The 17,751-nt window shown below is 36.7% G+C and overlaps 1 protein-coding gene and 1 long non-coding RNA gene across 3 annotated transcripts in view; both read right to left on the bottom strand.

Annotated features, from left to right (window-relative positions):
* The window catches only part of Slc2a13 (solute carrier family 2 member 13), a 336,909-nt gene that overhangs the window by 138,607 nt on the left and 180,551 nt on the right, over positions 1–17,751 (bottom strand). The window lies entirely within an intron of this gene.
* LOC125366053 lies at positions 10,553–11,225 on the bottom strand. Its single transcript, XR_007213777.1, has 2 exons — positions 10,969–11,225; positions 10,553–10,735 (listed from the first exon to the last, which is right to left on the bottom strand). It is a non-coding gene; the product is annotated as an uncharacterized LOC125366053 (long non-coding RNA).

Genomic DNA, 17,751 nt, shown 5'->3' with positions numbered 1-17,751 from the left:
CTGGAAAGCAGTGTGGAATCTCCTAAGAAGGCTAAACATAGAGGTCCCCTATGACCCACCCACATTTGGGCATCTACACAAAAGAATACAAGCAAGGCCACACTAAAGGCACCAGCACAACTATGTTTATCGCAGCACAATTTGTCATTGCTAAAACATGGAACCAACCCAGATGCCCCTCAGTAGATGATCAGGAAAATGTGGTACATATACACAATGGAATTCTATGCCTCTATCAGAAGGAATGATACTGCCTCATTTGTGAAGAAATGGAAGGGGGCTGGGGATATGGCCTAGTGGCAAGAGAGCTTGTCTCGTATACATGAGGCCCTGGGTTCGATTCCCTGGCACCACATATACAGAAAAACGGCCAGAAGTGGTGCTGTGGCTCAAGTGGCAGAGTGCTAGCCTTGAGCAAAAGGAAGCCAGGGACAGTGCTCAGGCCCTGAGTCAAGGCCCAGGACTGGCCAAAAAAAAAAAAAGAAATGGAAGGACTTGGAAAAAAATCATACTAAGTGAAGTGAGCCAGACCCAAAGAAACATGGATTCTATGGTGTCCCTAATAGGGAATAATTAATACATGATTAGGCTAGTCATAGCAGAAGATCACAATATCCCAAGATGGTTTTAAATTAAAGGATGATAAAGTGTGGATGATGGCAGAAGTGTACTTTCTCCCACCTCCTTTCAAGTATTAAAACAGGCAGAACAACTATGAGGATTGATAACACAGATCAAATAAAACTGTCTTGCATCATGCATTAGTAAGTATACTTACTTTGTTCTTTCTTTTTTTTTTTTTTTTTTTTTTTTTTTTTTTTGGCCAGTCCTTGGGCTTGGGCTTGGGCTTGGGGCCTGAGCAATGTCCCTGGCTTCCTTTTGCTCAAGGTTAGCACTCTACCACTTGAGCCACAGCGCCACTTCTAGCTTTTTTGGTTATGTGGTGCTGAGCAGTTGAACCCAGGGCTTTATGCATGCTAGGAAAGCACTCTACCACTAAGCCACATTCCCAGGCCCACTTTATTGTTTTTATAAATAGAAAAGTACCAATTGTGTCAATTTTTTATCTTAGATTTCTTCTATTATATCTAAGTGAGCTCTTTTATAGAAGCCAAGCAAACAAACCCATAAACCAAATACAAAAGTAGAAGTGTGATTATATCTATATGGTATCACCAAATGCTTAATTAATGGGAGCTTACAAAGTCATAGAAGACCATCAAGGTATAAAATAATGAAACGGAACCTTTGTCTATTATTTATGGAAATATCAAGAAAATTTTTATTTCCTATGCTTCTTTTTCTTATTTAAAATTTTCAGTTGAGAAACACAATATAATTTAGTTTACAATCTAATTGATATTATGTAAGATTTCAAAAATGACTTGCATTGCATCTGTGATGACTTTCTTGTTAGAAATGTGGACATTAGAAGCCCAGGGATGCTGAGCCCATAATGTATTTGACAGATAGTAGTGGTAGGATATAGAACCTGCCCTTAATGTAGAGTAAGGTTTGGGTGGGAAAATGTGTTCACCACGTTTTGAGTCTTAAGACTGTATATCCCTACACATACCACAGAGATGGTTTAAGTCATTTTTCACTACCTACCTTCCTCTTGCAGAAGCCTCTGACCACAAAACAGAAAACTATAAACAGCTATGAAGTAAATGGGTAGACTCTTGTCCTGGCTTAATTTGTTTTATTAACCTACCTAAGTCCTTCTCTACTTTGTTTTCCTGGGTACTAGAGAGACAGTCAGAGACAGTACGGGTTTTTCTCTCCTAGCTCATTCCACCTCATAACTGTACCTTCATAAAGTTTGGTGTAGGAGTCATGGTAGGAGGCCACATGGGAACCACCCAGGGCGGTGGGAGATGAATCATGAATCATGATTTCAGAACTAGAACAACTAGAATGTACTGCACAGACTACAGATACAGCTATCTCCATTTCCCTAAATTTCACTTTATCCTCTTAATTGAGAAAAAGAGAAAGTTACATGATGTTAATACAGAATCTAATGTTTGATCTATGGGTATCAGAAGAACCACCTAAGCCCACAAGTTTGTAAGAAAGGTAATACATCACAAAATGAGAATTTCTTTTTATCTGTTATTCAATTATTACCTTATGATATTTGTGGTGTGTGTGTGTGTGTGTGTGTGTGTGTGTGTGTGCGTGTGTGTACCATCCCTGGGGCTTAACCTCAGGGACTAGGCACTATCCTGGAGCTTCTTTTTGCTCAAGGCTAATGCTATACCACTTGAGCCACAGATCCATTTCTGGCTTTTCTGGCAGTTTAGTGAAGATAAGAGTCTCACCAAGATGCACTGTAAACATAAAAAGGTCTAGGATAGACCTATACCAGATGATCACAATAGCTCAACAGCTATGTACATATGATTATATAAGATGAGGCTAAGCAAAATGAACTCTAAGAAAAGGAAACAGGAGGATTTTATTGTTGTCATTATGTTTAATGTACCAGGTGAATTTCCTTTGGCGTACCCCATGTGGTTACTGTATATGATTTTGGTACACTGGATATTGCATATATGCTTACCTGAAATAGGGAAGGGAGAAAAAAATGAGGGAGGATGTAACAAATATGACAAGAAATGTATTCACTAGATTATGCAACTGTACATCACCTTGTCAATAAAATTTAATTAAAAAAAACAACACACTCCCAGAGGAGGAAAAGGCCAATGCACACAGAATTTTTTTTAAAAAAGATGCACTGTATACATAAACTGCTTTGTTAAACGGTAAAAAAAATTCAATATATATCCTAAAACATTTAAAAAGGGGTGGATTGGAGTGGTGGGGGTGGGTAAGAAAGCTGAAAGGGTGACACTGATCAAGACACACTATATTCATAAACTGCTTTGTTGTATGACAACTCCTCTATACAATTACTTTAAAAGATAATAAGTATATTTTTAAAAAAAGAAAAAAGAGTCTCAACAAATTTCCTGGTTGGCTTTAAACCATGATCCTTAGATCTCAGCCTCCTAAGTAGCTAGGGTTAACAGTGTGAGCCACTGGTGCCTAGTTCCCTCATGATTCATAGTAACAAAAATCTGCACACATCTACATCACTGTGGACTGATTAGCTGAGGTAAAGAGAAAATTATATATGGTTATATTCTGTTCCTTAATTCCTGAGAAGGGAGATAAAGAAACAGCAGAAAGGAGATAACAAAGCAGGTAAGGCCAAGATACAACTGAGGATAAACCAGAGATGCAAAAATACTAGGCACATGGTGCTAGATATGGGTCTCAGGAGAGCAAGGTAGGTATTTACTCTTAACCAGTATCAACATCAATACTTCCTTCACCATAGCCACAGTTGTTGTTGTTATGTTTATATGTGAAATTATTTTTTTTCTTTTGTTTATCTTCCATATGTTTTACCCTGTTGTCACTGTATTTGAGATTTTAGTACCCTGAGTACTGAATATATGTTTGTCTGAATTAGGGAAGGGAAGGGGAATATCAAAATGGTGAGATAAAGGGTAAAAAAGGTGAACCAACGTAACAGCAATACCTATAAAACAATATGTTGTAAACTAACTGTACAACTTAGGGGGGGAGAGAATTGGGGAGGATGAAAGGGGAGAGAAAAATGAGGGAGGGGTAACAAGTTTGACAAGAAATGTACTCACTACCTTCTGTATGTACTGTAACCCCTCTGTACATCACCTTGACAATAAAGATTTTTTTAAAAAAAATATGTAGTTATAGACACATGGATAGTCTGTATATTCTTCAGAGGGCTGTTAGAAGAAAATCTGTATTTTGCCATCATTTATTTTCAAATAAGTATAAAAAGAGTATATAAAACCATTCACATATGATTGTGAGGGCTAAATATGTATTTCCTAGTCATATGCATACTTTTAAAAATCTTTTCTCCTTATTTCTAAATTCTATTTCAAACATGCTTTTCTGAAATAAGCTTTATAGATTGAAAATATGGCATTTACAATGGGACTAACAAATTCATCCAACAAGAAAGTGCAAACAGCTTTTTGTTAAGAATGTGATTGTTTAAAAAAGCCTTTCAATTTTTCTCATCTGGGTGTTTTGTTTTTCCTGTCATGAATATTTCACAATGTAATCATCTTTAATGTACTGCTATACAATTGGTACTGAGGACACAAAGAAAGACAGGGTATGGTCAGTCCAAGGACACAAATCAAACATCATGCCAAGCCCATGAATATGAACTTTAGGTACAATGGATATTTTTAAGGCAGAAATCAGGTGAATTTATAACAGCTTTGACCATGAAGGCAGAGTAGCCAAGGAACGTGATTTTGAATTCAGCCTCATATTTAGTTAGGTTGTATTAGACAACTTAAATAAGTTGTCAATGTTGTTTACATAATGCTAACGCTTTGGTGATTTTACTGAGAATTAAATGAGAAAATATGTATTATTTGCACAGTATAGGAGCTCAATGACTGTATCTGTTTTCTCATTTCATTTCTTTCAGGTTTGTTTTCTATTTTGAGGGAGGTAAATTACAAGCAAGGAAACTGAGAAATGTCTGGCTCTTTCTCCTCTCCTATGTTCCTGAGATCAGTATTCAAGAAATCAATTATAAGAGAGATAGAGAGGGGGGTGGGAGTGAGCAAACAAGACAGAGAGAGAAGGAAAGATAAAAGGTGGGTTCTAAGGAGCTCTGCCACCCAGGTCAATTATGGATGTACTAGAGAATCAATATGTGCTGTTGGATTCCTTCCTAAGACAAATCTCAGAGATATTACAAATAAGTTAGGTCTTGGATATTTTCAGAATCCTATTTTGCAAATAGAAGCAACACTGCCAGAACCACCAAACCTTAGGAGAATCAGGAAAATGATGTCCTAATATAAAAAGGTTATATAATATGGGAAAGTTATCTAAAGAGGAAGACTCTGTGGCTACCAACTAAGGATGGTTTAGGAATGTCTTATAGACATTTTGTTCATAGATGACAGTCAGGATAATGAGACAATGAGGAATGAGTCGATAGAGCCTTGGCTTTGCATTTTACCTGGGACTTATCAGGGTATAATTCTTGCTTTTCAAAAAGGGGAATAACTAACCTATTAGCTATTCAATTTTCTCAAGGGCCTTGGGAAACACAGTTTGTGACCCTGTCATCTGCTCCCTGCGCAGTGCTCACCATGGTGTTCCAAGGAAACAATTTCCTTGCTGAGTAACATGTTTGAAGTACAGAAATGGCAGCAGTAATAGAAGTAACAGTAGTTACATTCTAGGTGTAGGTCAATTTTTCAAAATTACCATATCTTAATATGTGTCTATTTCTTTATAACAATTTCTTTGAAGTGAAAGGTGATTTTACCTATACTTAGTGTACAATAAACTCTGTATTTATGATCTAACCACCTAAATAGTACAGCTAACACTTGGAAAAAGCCTCAAAAGCATTTTTCCATTTGTTTATTTTTAATCACTGTCAAGTTGTCTATGTGTTTCAGATGATACATTGGTAGGTCTAACATAACTTTCCAGATTCAACCATCCTCTGAGAATATAGCTGGAACACTATGCCTAAGCTCTTGTTAGATATTCTCTTCTGCTCTTTTGCACTCCATCTGTTATAACAGAGGAAATCAACAGCCCTGGGAAGCTAGAGAAAACATGTGACAGCTGCAGGACTCAAATTCCAACTTCAAGAAATTATGACTCACTGATTCTGAGAGGAAACAGACGCACTACTACAACCTGGAGGAGGCCATATGTGTGAGTGTAACCATGGCTTAATCTGGCTAGAAGAGGAAGAACATGCCTAACAGCTTTTATTTTAATCAGAAGTGGTATTCCATTCATCTGTTATGAGCTTAGTATTAAGTGTGTTCCTGTTAAACATATGTAGCCCACAATAGAGTAAATGTGTAAACATTGTCCTTGGCAAGAACATGGATTTATTTAGATGAAAAGAATACAAGTTTGCTTTTCCTTAACACCTGTCTTTTATTTAACTGGGCTCTCTTTGGAACATCATCACGATCCTGAGTTTTTTCATTTATTAAGATTAATTATTTGTTGTTTGGCACTAAACACTGGTTTTGTTTTAGGCCTATATGATATTTTATTATTGTTTTAGAATACTGTGACCTTGCCCTGTTGTCTATCTTTGTAATAACTATATTTCATGCAGGCTAGGGAACAAAAAAAGAGTCCAAGAGGAATTACACAAAGAGGGATTTTATATGAGCCATACCCTTTCTTGTCTTTTTTTTCTAGAGTCAACTATCACTGATTTTTTTTTAAATCTAAGACTAGTACCCCAGGTTTCTTTTGTTTCCCCTTTGCTGGCTACTTCTATACAAAGTTCATTTCTACTGCCTTCTGGAATAGTGGTACCCTTTCCCTGAAACAAGGTCTGATGAAATTCTTGGGACAAAATTAAAATTAAAAATAATGTTCTTGGGCTGGGGATATAGCCTAGTGGCAAGAGTGCCTGCCTCGGATACACGAGGCCCTAGGTTCGATTCCCCAGCACCACATATACAGAAAACGGCCAGAAGTGGCGCTGTGGCTCAAGTGGCAGAGTGCTAGCCTTGAGCGGGAAGAAGCCAGGGACAGTGCTCAGGCCCTGAGTCCAAGGCCCAGGACTGGCCAAAAAAAAAAAAAAATAATAATAATAATGTTCTTTAGTTAATAATGCAAAGCATCAAGGGTACTAAAGGTATTTTATGGGACATACATAAGGAGGAAAACCAGAACCAAAGAAGGTGAACACACATGTACTGACAGGATGCTCAAAGATGGACAGCCCAGCCTGCATATTCACAGGTAATCAAAAGAGCTCCTTATTGCTTCTCCAGCACTGCTCATGGTTCTGAGCAGAGGAAACTCCCTTCATCCTGACTGCTTAGATGAGATTGAAATAGAACCTTAGCCTGTTTACCAGACTCCTGAAACTATTGATATAGACAATGCCACCCAGGTCAATTATGGATGTACTAGAGAATCAATATGTGCTGTTGGATTTCTTCCTAAGACAAATCTCAGAGATATTACAAATTAAGTTAGGTCTTGGATATTTTCAGAATCCTATTTTGCAAACAGAAGCAACACTGCCAGAACCGCCAAACCTTAGGAGAATCAGGGAAATGTTGTCCTAATATAAAAAGGTTATATAATATGGGAAAGTTATAATCTAAAGAGGAAGACTCTGTGGCTAACAACTAAGGATGGAATAGGAAGAACTGTCTTAGACATTTTGTTCATAGATGAACATGTGCTATAAGATAATATATATAGTAACAAGAAGAAGTACAAAGTATTTGGGAATAGAACTTTTTAGAGAAGTTTGGATAACTCTATTAATGGTGCAGAAGAATAAAGTACTAAGTAATCCCAATGTACATAAACACAAATGGCATGAATCAGGTAATGAGCTAGTGGGAAATGACAGAGAGGTAATAGAAAAAAAAATAAAAAACATACCTACAAAACCAGATTCCCTACTTCATGTCAGAGAAAAAAAACCCAAAAGAAAGCATAGTGAAATGTTTGGTTGAAACACAAGGAAGAAATGTGATATTTGAAGACATATAAAGGGTCATATGCATGTACACACAAACAAATTGGTATATGCAAGGGAGAATTCCAATAGGGTAGATAATTCCTTTGAACTAACTCACAGTTTAACAAAAAGCATACCAGGGAGCTAAAATGTGTTGTTGTGATGGGGGAGGTCAAAGAGAAAGGAGGGCAGATAAATAGAGAAAGGAAGAACAATCATCACATTCAACATACATATGTGAAAATGATATTTATTCCAAAGTTGAATGTTACCTTCAGGTAAGTTGAGGAGTTAGATGGGGCTGGGAGAGATAGGGGAGAGCAATGAAAGAGGTGACATTGATCACAATGTACTGAACTCATAAACTGACATGTTGAATTGAAACCCCTTTGTACAGCTACTTAAAGGTAATTTTATAAAATAATAGAAAAAGAAAGAAATGTGAGTAAATATCTTCTATCAATTTAGTAAAATGCAGATTTTAAGATAAATACATGAGGTATAAAAGGACACTTTTTTCAAAACTGTGTAAATACAAGACCATATGGAGTCAAGAGGCAATAAATACCTTGAGGAGTCAAGTCTATGAGGGATTAATAGAGACATCACATGAGGCACACTGTCAAGAACAGTCCAGGAACAACCATTGAGAAATAAGCAAAATCAGTGTATGGTCAGAAGAGGAAATCTCAACAGATAGCAATTTTAATAACTAGAGAAATGCACACCTAAAATAAATAAAAAAGATATATTCACAAGATTGCTCAAATATATAAAGTTAATAAATATAGATTCTTAAGATGGGTTGGAATAAGAAATGGAAACTCAGAAACTGATAACTACACTGAGATTTAACCTTGTTTCAAATTAAGAACATGCTATAATGCAGAAATTATACTCAGGTATATATGACAAAGAACTAAACACTGAGGTTTATTTGGAGCTATGTAAGAGAATGTTCATTGCAAGATTGTTTATCAAAGCTAAAATGTGGAGACACTAAGATCCTCCATTAGTAAGAAAATAGGCAAGGTAATTGTATTATATAAGTATAATACAATGAAATATGGTTATCAAAACAATTAAGATTCTAAATGAAAACCTAACATTAGGTAAAATGTGAATAAGATTTTAGGATAATATAATAAATTAAACAAAGTAAGCATTTTAAAATATCAGTATATACTCAATCAATGAATATTAAATGCAAAGGTATATTCAATATAATCTTCTAGTAGAAAGATGGAAAAATCAAATAAATAAAAAGGCTTATGCATGGAATGGTAAAGATCAAGTGCAAACACAAAGACATACTCTTATTGTGTTTCGTAACAGCATAACAAGGAATCAGAATCAACATCAAATTCTCAGTAAAGTTGATCATTTTTCTTAAGTGAATTAAAAGGAAAAATGACATGGAACGTCAAGAGCAAGCTTTCCACTGAGCACTCAATAAAGAAACAGCCTTATGAATATTGTCAGGAATAAGTAGACTCCTCCTAGGTCAGAGATCATGTTTACTCACAGAGATAAGTCATGGTGGAGAAGTTCAATATACAGATACCTTCCAAAGGAAAACTTTCATGGAAGTAAGCTTTGAAATATTAATCCTTTAGTGGAAAGGAAATACAGGAGTTTGAAACTCTGGGCCTTACAAGCTTACTTGCTTGGCTGGCATACTATCACTTGAGTCATACCTCCAGAACTACTTTTTTTTTTTCCTTTTATTTTTCTTATTGCCAAAGTGATGTACAGAGAGGTTACAGTTTCATACGTTATCCAGTACTACCTTTTGCTGGTTATTTTGGAGATGGAGTCTCTAAGACTTCTCTACCTAAGGTGGCTTCAAACCACAATCCTCTAGATCTCACCTTCCTAAGTAGCTATTAGTGACATGAGCCATCACCTAGCTACAAGCCCTCATATTGACTTGATATTTATTATCATTTTTCACAGGGAACTTAAAAACAGCCAGTGATAAAGTAGGGGTTTTGAGTATTAAATGGAAGAAAAGCACAAAAGTTTAAGGTTATAAATATGAAAACCAAGCTGGTTCATCAAAGTGACAACTGAGGCCATTGCTTACTTAAAAATAAGAAGGTAATGCCACATTTCACAAGCCCAGCATTAATCACAGCTATTGTGAATAAAAATTTAAACTCAAGCATGTATGTGACATAAAGAACTCAGTGAGTGATTCTATCCTAACAAATCTCTGATTCACTGTACCTTGTCCATAAAAAAATAAATCAAGGAAGCTTATCTACTTAAATTAAAAGACAAAGAATATCTTGGAAAGGTCTTTTATTCCTGCCTATTCCTAAGAATCTAATCATCAAAGGATAAGGCTATACCACTGAGAATATTCAAAAGAACTTGCATTATGAGTTGAAAAACAAATAAATTTAAATCAGCTCTGTCAGCATGATCTAGACAACTAAGATAAACAGCACCAAGGAGCCAAGTGAATTTTACAAGCATAAACTGAAGAATGTGTTTTTTTTCATTATGTAGTTTTTATTTTAGATGAACATTATATATAAAAAAGTTCACCTGGAATAAAATCTATTTTTAAAAAATAAAACACAGCATCAGTTATCAGTACACAGTTAATGGATTGGCTTAAATAAAGTTAATTTTGACAGGTCCAAGTCATCTGCAAGAGCATTATACATTAAGCCAATGGAGAAAAAAAAGGTTTAAACAGGCACAGTACAGAAAAAGTAGATCATTCCTGTAAAGGGAATGGTTTTAGTCAAATAGTTTATGGTATTTTGCATGAAAGGAACTGAAGTATCAGTTTCAAACAAAATTCATTGTGAAGGCCAAGTGATAGTTAATTCAACTTACTTTTTTTTTTAAGCTATGCAATGACAGGGAGTTCTTGGCAACAAGATTTGTTGCCTATGGCACACATTTCAAGAAATGAAAGAAAATCTGAAAATATCCCTAAGTGCAAATTTTCCATTTCTGTACATTTCAGTTGTGAGGATTCTTTTAATATAGTGAACATGACATCTTAAAGGACTGCTCCTACTATAAAGTTTTGCTAGAATTTGACATTTTAGTAGCATATTCTGTCCTTCTAAGGTCCTCTCCATCAAGGAATTTCATTTGGGGGTATTTCTCTGCCCCTAGATGTAACAAGAAAGAAAAAAAAGACTATCTTTTCTGGGGGTTCTTCTTTTTAAGTTTTTAAATAAGTTGGTCGCAGGGGCTCGGAATATGGCCTAGTGGTAAAGTGTTCGCCTCATATACATGAAGCCCTGGGTTCGATTCCCCAGCACCACATATATAGAAAATGGCCAGAAGAGGCGCTGTGGCTCAAGTGGCAGCGTGCTAGCCTTGAGCAAAAAGAAGCCCCCTACAGTGCTCAGGCACTGAGTCCAAGGCCCAGGACTGGCAACAACAACAACAAAAAAGTTGATTGCAGAAAGAATTGCTTGAAAGTTGAGATAAGTAAACCAGTGTAATGAGATGTGGTTTTAAAGTTTTTAAGTTTAGAAGCTCATCTTTAAAGATTAGAACTAAATTTACAAAGTGATCTAAATCACAAATTAAAAAAAAATCTGTTTAAATGCATCCCTCACTGATTACAAGAAAAATTTAATAAGCTTTAATACCTGTAAAATGCAGTCATAATCTCTTATTTAGAAACTTCTGCAAAAATGTATCTATATTGACACCTAAATTTATTAATGGAGATGGGTAATAATACATACATTTGTTATAGGATATGACATGTATAGTTTATTCTAAACTAAGATATCACCTACCTTTCCCAAGGATGCCTTGAGTTCAAATGGAGACAAAACAACACAGAGATTCTAAAGTTCGTTGGATATTTACAGGCTGACTCACTGTTCTACCAGGTCTTAGAATACTAGTTAGCTAAATGAGGTAGTCTTTAGTACAAATTTTCAGAAGATCATACTCTCTACTTTGAAGGACTATTTTTTAAAAAGAATGGAAAAGTTCTGTGATATTATGGATACGAGTCAAGTGGGCCAGTACATAATAAAAAATAAATCACTGAACACAAGCCAGGTAACAAAATAATCTACTGCATTTTCTCCTGACTTTCAGATATCAAGAGGAAGAGAAACCCATCTAAGTTTCCTGTTCACTGGCTGCTAAGGAAGGGGAAGGAGAGAGTCAAAATGATTTTCTTTCAGCAACTGTTAAAACCTTAATTCTGAATATGAAAGCCTTAGCCGCTAGATTAATTAGATTCATGTGTCCCAGTATCACATACACTGGCATTCTAAACTAAATGGTAGTAACAATAAAAGTTCATTATTTTCCTTCTTTATGTCAAGATAAATTAATAAAGTTAATCTCAATCTCCATAAATGTTCCCTGGGAACACAAAACTACTACACTGCACCAGGCATCTGGGTCAGCTTTGGCTGTACTATTATATATTAAAAACATCTATCAATAGCACATACTGCAACAACCTGGCTTTGATATGAATTTAAGTTCGTGTGTTTAAGAAACAAACTTAGCATCTCTTGCCTCCCTGTTCAGCAGCCCTGGTGTTGGGGGAGGAATATAATTTAAAGAAGCAAAGTGGCAAACAAGGCAGTTTGTTCTTCTCACTGGAGTATGCAAAAATATTATCAAGTACATCAATCAGCATACAAGACAAGGAAATACATACATAATCACTTCTTCTCAGATGAGCTTGAGAAGGAAAATGTACTTCCTTACTTATACCAGGCCTTTATTACACATATCACACATTGCTATGGTTAATCCACTATGCTATAGTCGGACCAAATAAGTTCCCTGTCCTTTGAGAGATCCTAGTCCAGGGCAGAATACAGGCAGAATATAGTCAAACTTGTACAAATAACTCTAACATGAAAATGTGAGAAGGACTGCAGAGAAGCTTTGAGAATATAATCTCATCTGGGTCATCAGAAAGCTCCTCCATGAAGAAAGAATGAGTGAAGAGTTTAGGAGTTTGGACCTTTATTCAGAAGAGAAAGCATGTTAAGAAAATGTATTTAGAACTAAGGTAAAAAGTGAAAGTGAGGCTGGGAAGCAAGGCAGTTTTGTGAAGGTTCCTCTCATTGTTATGTATCAATCTGAGTAGGCCAATGGGGATCCAGAATCAACAGCACATCTGGGTTTACCTGTTGAGTGACAGGGTGAAGTTGGTGAAATATTCCAGTGTGGCCAAGGCAGCATCTAGTCCCTTGAGGACTTTATTCTTTTTTGCACTGGTTGAGATGGGACATTTAATCTTATTTCACTCTCTTCTATCCTTGGATTAGATTTTACATTATTGTCTTACCAGGTTTCCAGGTTTTCAGCCTCACACTGAATTCGATCAGCTGTTTTTCTGCATCTCTAACTGGGACACAGCAGACAATGGACATTTTCAAGTCTCCATAATTTTGTGAGTCATTTCAGAACTATCTCCTATTTGTTTATTTCTCTGAAGCACCCTGACCATTACAGTCTCCTTCAATCATTTTCTCTTCTCTCTTATCCTCTTTTTCTCAATTTTTTTCTCACTAATCTGTTTGCCATTTCTGAATTATTGAAAAGATTGAAAAAAGCAGCTGATACGGCAAAACAAAAACACCTTAAGTGACAGCTAGGCAATCTACTTGAATATTCAGAGTACTCTGAGTGCAAAGTTCTTAGGGTTCACAAACTAGAACACTGTCCTTGGGTATCTAAAAGCTAAAGACCAACTTTACAGCATGCTTGGTAGCTTTCACATCTACTGATCATGGCTATAAGGATAATCATAAGTGTTGGTAATCTCACCCTAGGGTTACAACCTTATTTTAGATAGCATAAAAGCCCAAGAATTAGTATAATTAAGATTCCATTTGAGTTTAAGTGAATGGAACACCTCATGGGGGGAAAGGGAAAGGGGTGGGGAGAGCGGGGTATGAGGGACAAGGTAACAAAGAGTACAAGTAATGTATGCAATGCCTAATGTATGAAACTGTAACCTCTCTGTACATCAGTTTGATAATAAAAATTTGGAAAAAAAAGATTCCATTTGACTCATTTTTTGAGGTGAATGACTTAGAATAAACATGAATCTGCAACAGAATGGAATGTAAGATTTACTTTTGTGTGTATGTGTGGTATGAAGCAAGTATCTTCATGGAAAACCATTTTAGACAAAAATCTACTATACTATTATTAGTATTATTATGTATTACTATGTATTACATATTATGTATATATGTATTATGTAGTATTATGTAGTATTTGTACTATTATTACTGTACTATATTGTGTTACCACTTCCCTGTAAACATGTGAAAAGATCTCCTTGACATTCTGAAAAGACAACAAAGCACACTGCATACTGAGAAGGAGAAAATTATGTGTCTGTGAGGTAAACCTATTCCCAATCAATCCACCTTTCATCTAAGTAAATAATCTTACTTCCTATTTGATGTCTGTGCTTTCTACCCTCCCATTATCAGTATTCACAATTCAATTCAACTTCTTTCTGTAGAGAAGGCAGAAAATTAAGAAGTGAGAGGGAGGGGCTGGGGATATAGCCTACTGGCAAGAGTGCCTGCCTCGGATACACGAGGCCCTAGGTTCGATTCCCCAGCACCACATATACAGAAAAACGGCCAGAAGCGGCGCTGTGGCTCAAATGGCAGAGTGCTAGCCTTGAGCGGGAAGAAGCCAGGGACAGTGCTCAGGCCCTGAGTCCAAGGCCCAGGACTGGCCAAAAAAAAAAAAAAAAAAAAAAAAAGAAGTGAGAGGGAAAAGACCTATGTAGCTTAGTTGACAGGGGAAGTAGCTCCATTCTGATGTCATGTCCTAGATCTACTTAGACAAGCTATGCAGCATTTTCACTGCCCTGCTGCTGTGAAGCTTTCTACTACCACATGAATGCAAGAATTGCAAACCAAGATCAACCCTACTTAGAAGACACAGAATAAACACAATACACACACATATACAAAAAACTTGACTAATGTGTGGTATATGCAGGGGAGGATTCCAGTAGTGTAACTCCTTTGAAAAAGTAACTGAAACACGTGTTGTTAGGAGGGTAGGAAGGAAGTAAACAAGTGAAGAGAGGGTTGGTAAACACAGTTATAATATTCAAAGCACATACGTAAAAATGAGGGCATAGGTGGGATTGGGAACGAATTATGGGGAGTGACACCAAGATCCACTTACTCATAAATTGACATGTTGAATTGAAACCTCTTTGTACAACTATTTCAAGATAATTTTAAAAAAATTAAGGCAATAAATACAGAGCAAAGGGTGGGGTGACATTGTCCAAAAAGAAAAGCACTCATTACCTGTAACCCCTCTATATACCACCTTTATAATAACAATAAAAAAATTTAAAGGCAATTAAAGTAATACAGTGGACACCAGAATTCAAATTAATTAGTTAAAAGAACCAAGATATATATTAATAGAGAGGTCATCAGAGAAGACTAGGAGAGAAACTACTAACTACCCTTCTGACATCACCCTTATAATAAAATAAAATAAAAAATTTTAAAAAGAAACTACTAACTAGACTAGGTCAATGCTACTGATATAATGGCTATTTACAGAATAGTTCATATTTTATTTAAATCAAAATACTTTTACTTATTTATTTTTAGCTTATACTGGGTTGGCTCTCAGGGCCTTATGTTCTCCCTTTGCTTTTTTCACTCAAGGCTGATTACTATTTGTGCCACACTGCTTACTGGTATTCTTTCTTACAAACAATCTTTAGGACTAATGCTTCATTTGTCAAGTACTAGGCTACAAAATTCATTCACCTCTGGTTTATTCTTACCAATCTTTCTATGTAATTCCAGATATTGTCTTTTGGGGCGGAGAATAAAGTATTTTATATTTCCGTTCCATTTATGTGAACCTGACCATTTTCTCACAGTTCAAGGTTCCATTCACAATGTGCCTCTCCTTTCTGCCTGCATCTACAGCTTCTCTGCTGTCCTATTCCCTTGTCCACTTGAGCTACAGCCACTGCTCAAAGAAGTCTTTTGTCAAACTTTTGTCTTCCTCACAAACTGTCAACATGCTCCCATCATTTGATTAACAAAATTTAGATCTTTTTATTTTTATATATTATCATATGGCCTTTTTGTTCTTGATAAATCAACAGTTCAGGCATTTCTCCTCTACATCCTCTCTCCATGAAGAATGTTCTTGGTTTATGACAAGAAACTCAGACACTCTACCTACTCAAGGTATCACTCCAGCACATCCTTCCTCTAAATCACTTGTTCTCTTGGTGTGGAACATTCCACTTACTAATAAAACATTTACACATACACAAATATGCACACACATGCATGTGCCTACCTTGATATCATTTCTCATTAAAAAAAATAATCAGGTCTTTGACCTGATTGTATTTATTTCTGGTTCTTCTTATCCTCTCTAGTTCGTGTTTCCACCCCCACTCCTAGTGCTGAGAATTAAATCTGGGTCTCCTGTGTTTAAGGTAACCTACATCCCCAGTGATTTTGCTGCACAATTACAAATCAAGATTCCCACTGCCGGGCTGGGGATATGGCCTAGTGGCAAGAGTGCTTGCCTCGTATACATGAGGCCCTGGGTTCGATTCCCCAGCACCACATATATAGAAAATGGCCAGAAGTGGCACTGTGGCTCAAGTGGCAGAGTGCTAGCCTTGAGCAAAAGGAAGCCAGGGACAGTGCTCAGGCCCTGAGTCCAAGGCCCAGGACTGGCCAAAAATAAATAAATAAATAAAAAATAAAAAATAAAATTAAAAAAAAAAGATTCCCACTGCCCACACTGCTAAATGAGACAGTCAATTCTTAGTCCTCTTACTCCTTCAGTCAGTGACTTAGCAGCAACTCCTCCTTGCAGCAAGCTTTCTTCTCAGTTGACTTGCATGACATAGCACTTTCTAAGCTTTTACTTCTTGGCTGTATTCATCTCATCCACTGCACTCCAGGACACACTGGACTTTTTCACTGGACTTACTTTTTCACACTGGACTTACTTCTATACTGACTCCTCCTCCTCCCCCCCTTGTCTCTCCCTCCCTCTCTCCTTCCCTCTCTCTCTGTAGTAGCAGAGATTGATATCAGAACTTTATATGTGCTAGGTAGGTGTTCTATCATTTGAGCCACACTCTCAGAACTTTTGTTTTTGTTCCCCTGGTTTCTTTTTTTACTGTTATTATAAAGGTAATGTACAGAGGGGTTACCATTTCATAAGTCAGGTAGTGAGTAAGGGAAGCTGTCTTGAACATTTTTAAAGAAGCCAAGACAGTGCTCAGGCCCTGACTGAGATCAAGGGCCAGGACTAGCCAAAAAAAAAAAAAGAGAGAGAATGGAGTATTGTGCTTTTGCCCAAACCTTCCTTGTACCACAAACTTCACTGTGTATACCACTGTGACCTACCTCATGTTTTTAAGTACATTAAATACCACTGTTCATTTCTTCATATTCTGTCTAGACAGCTTCCCTTAACTTCATTATCTTGTCTCTTATCCTTGCTAATTTAGATAATTACATACAGGCAACTGAAATTTTAAGTTTGCAAAACTGATTTCCTCATGCTCCCTTAAACACACTCTAGCCAGTCTTGTATGTTTCAGTTTGTATACTCAACTCCTTTACCTTGGCTGACCTCATCTCCCATTTGTTCACTCATCACTGGCCTAACTGATCTTGGTCTTCTACTAATCAACACATCAGGCATTTCTCCTTAGGGCCTCTACATTCACTCGCCATGAAGAATGTTCTACCACTGCACAAACTAGTAGCCAATTCTCTCAATTCTTTTAAGATTTCCTTCAAACATCATCTAAGCTCTCCCATGCACTCTTAATTTCCTCCCCATCCTACCACCTCACCATTTTCTTTTTGCTACAGTACTTCTCACCTTACAAAAGATAGTACGTGAGTTCCCAAAAGATCTTTACTTCTTCCCCAAATAGACATGAATTACTCCCTTTAAAAAGTCTAGTCTTCTTCATTATTCCAATGTCTATAACTCCACAGGCTGGGAATGTGGCTTAGCGGTAGAGTGCTTGCCTAGCATGCACGAAGGCCTGGGTTTGATTCCTCAGCACCACACAAACAGAAAAAGCCGGAAGTGGTGCTGTGGCTCAAGAGGTAGAGTGATAGCCTTGAGCAAAAAGAAGCCAAGGACAGTGCTCCAGCCCTGAGTCCAAACCCCAGGACAGGCCAAAACAAAAC

Source organism: Perognathus longimembris, chromosome 1, assembly GCF_023159225.1.
Source record: "Perognathus longimembris pacificus isolate PPM17 chromosome 1, ASM2315922v1, whole genome shotgun sequence".
Taxonomy (NCBI): Eukaryota; Metazoa; Chordata; class Mammalia; order Rodentia; family Heteromyidae; genus Perognathus; species Perognathus longimembris.
This window is presented reverse-complemented; position numbering and strand designations above follow the sequence as displayed.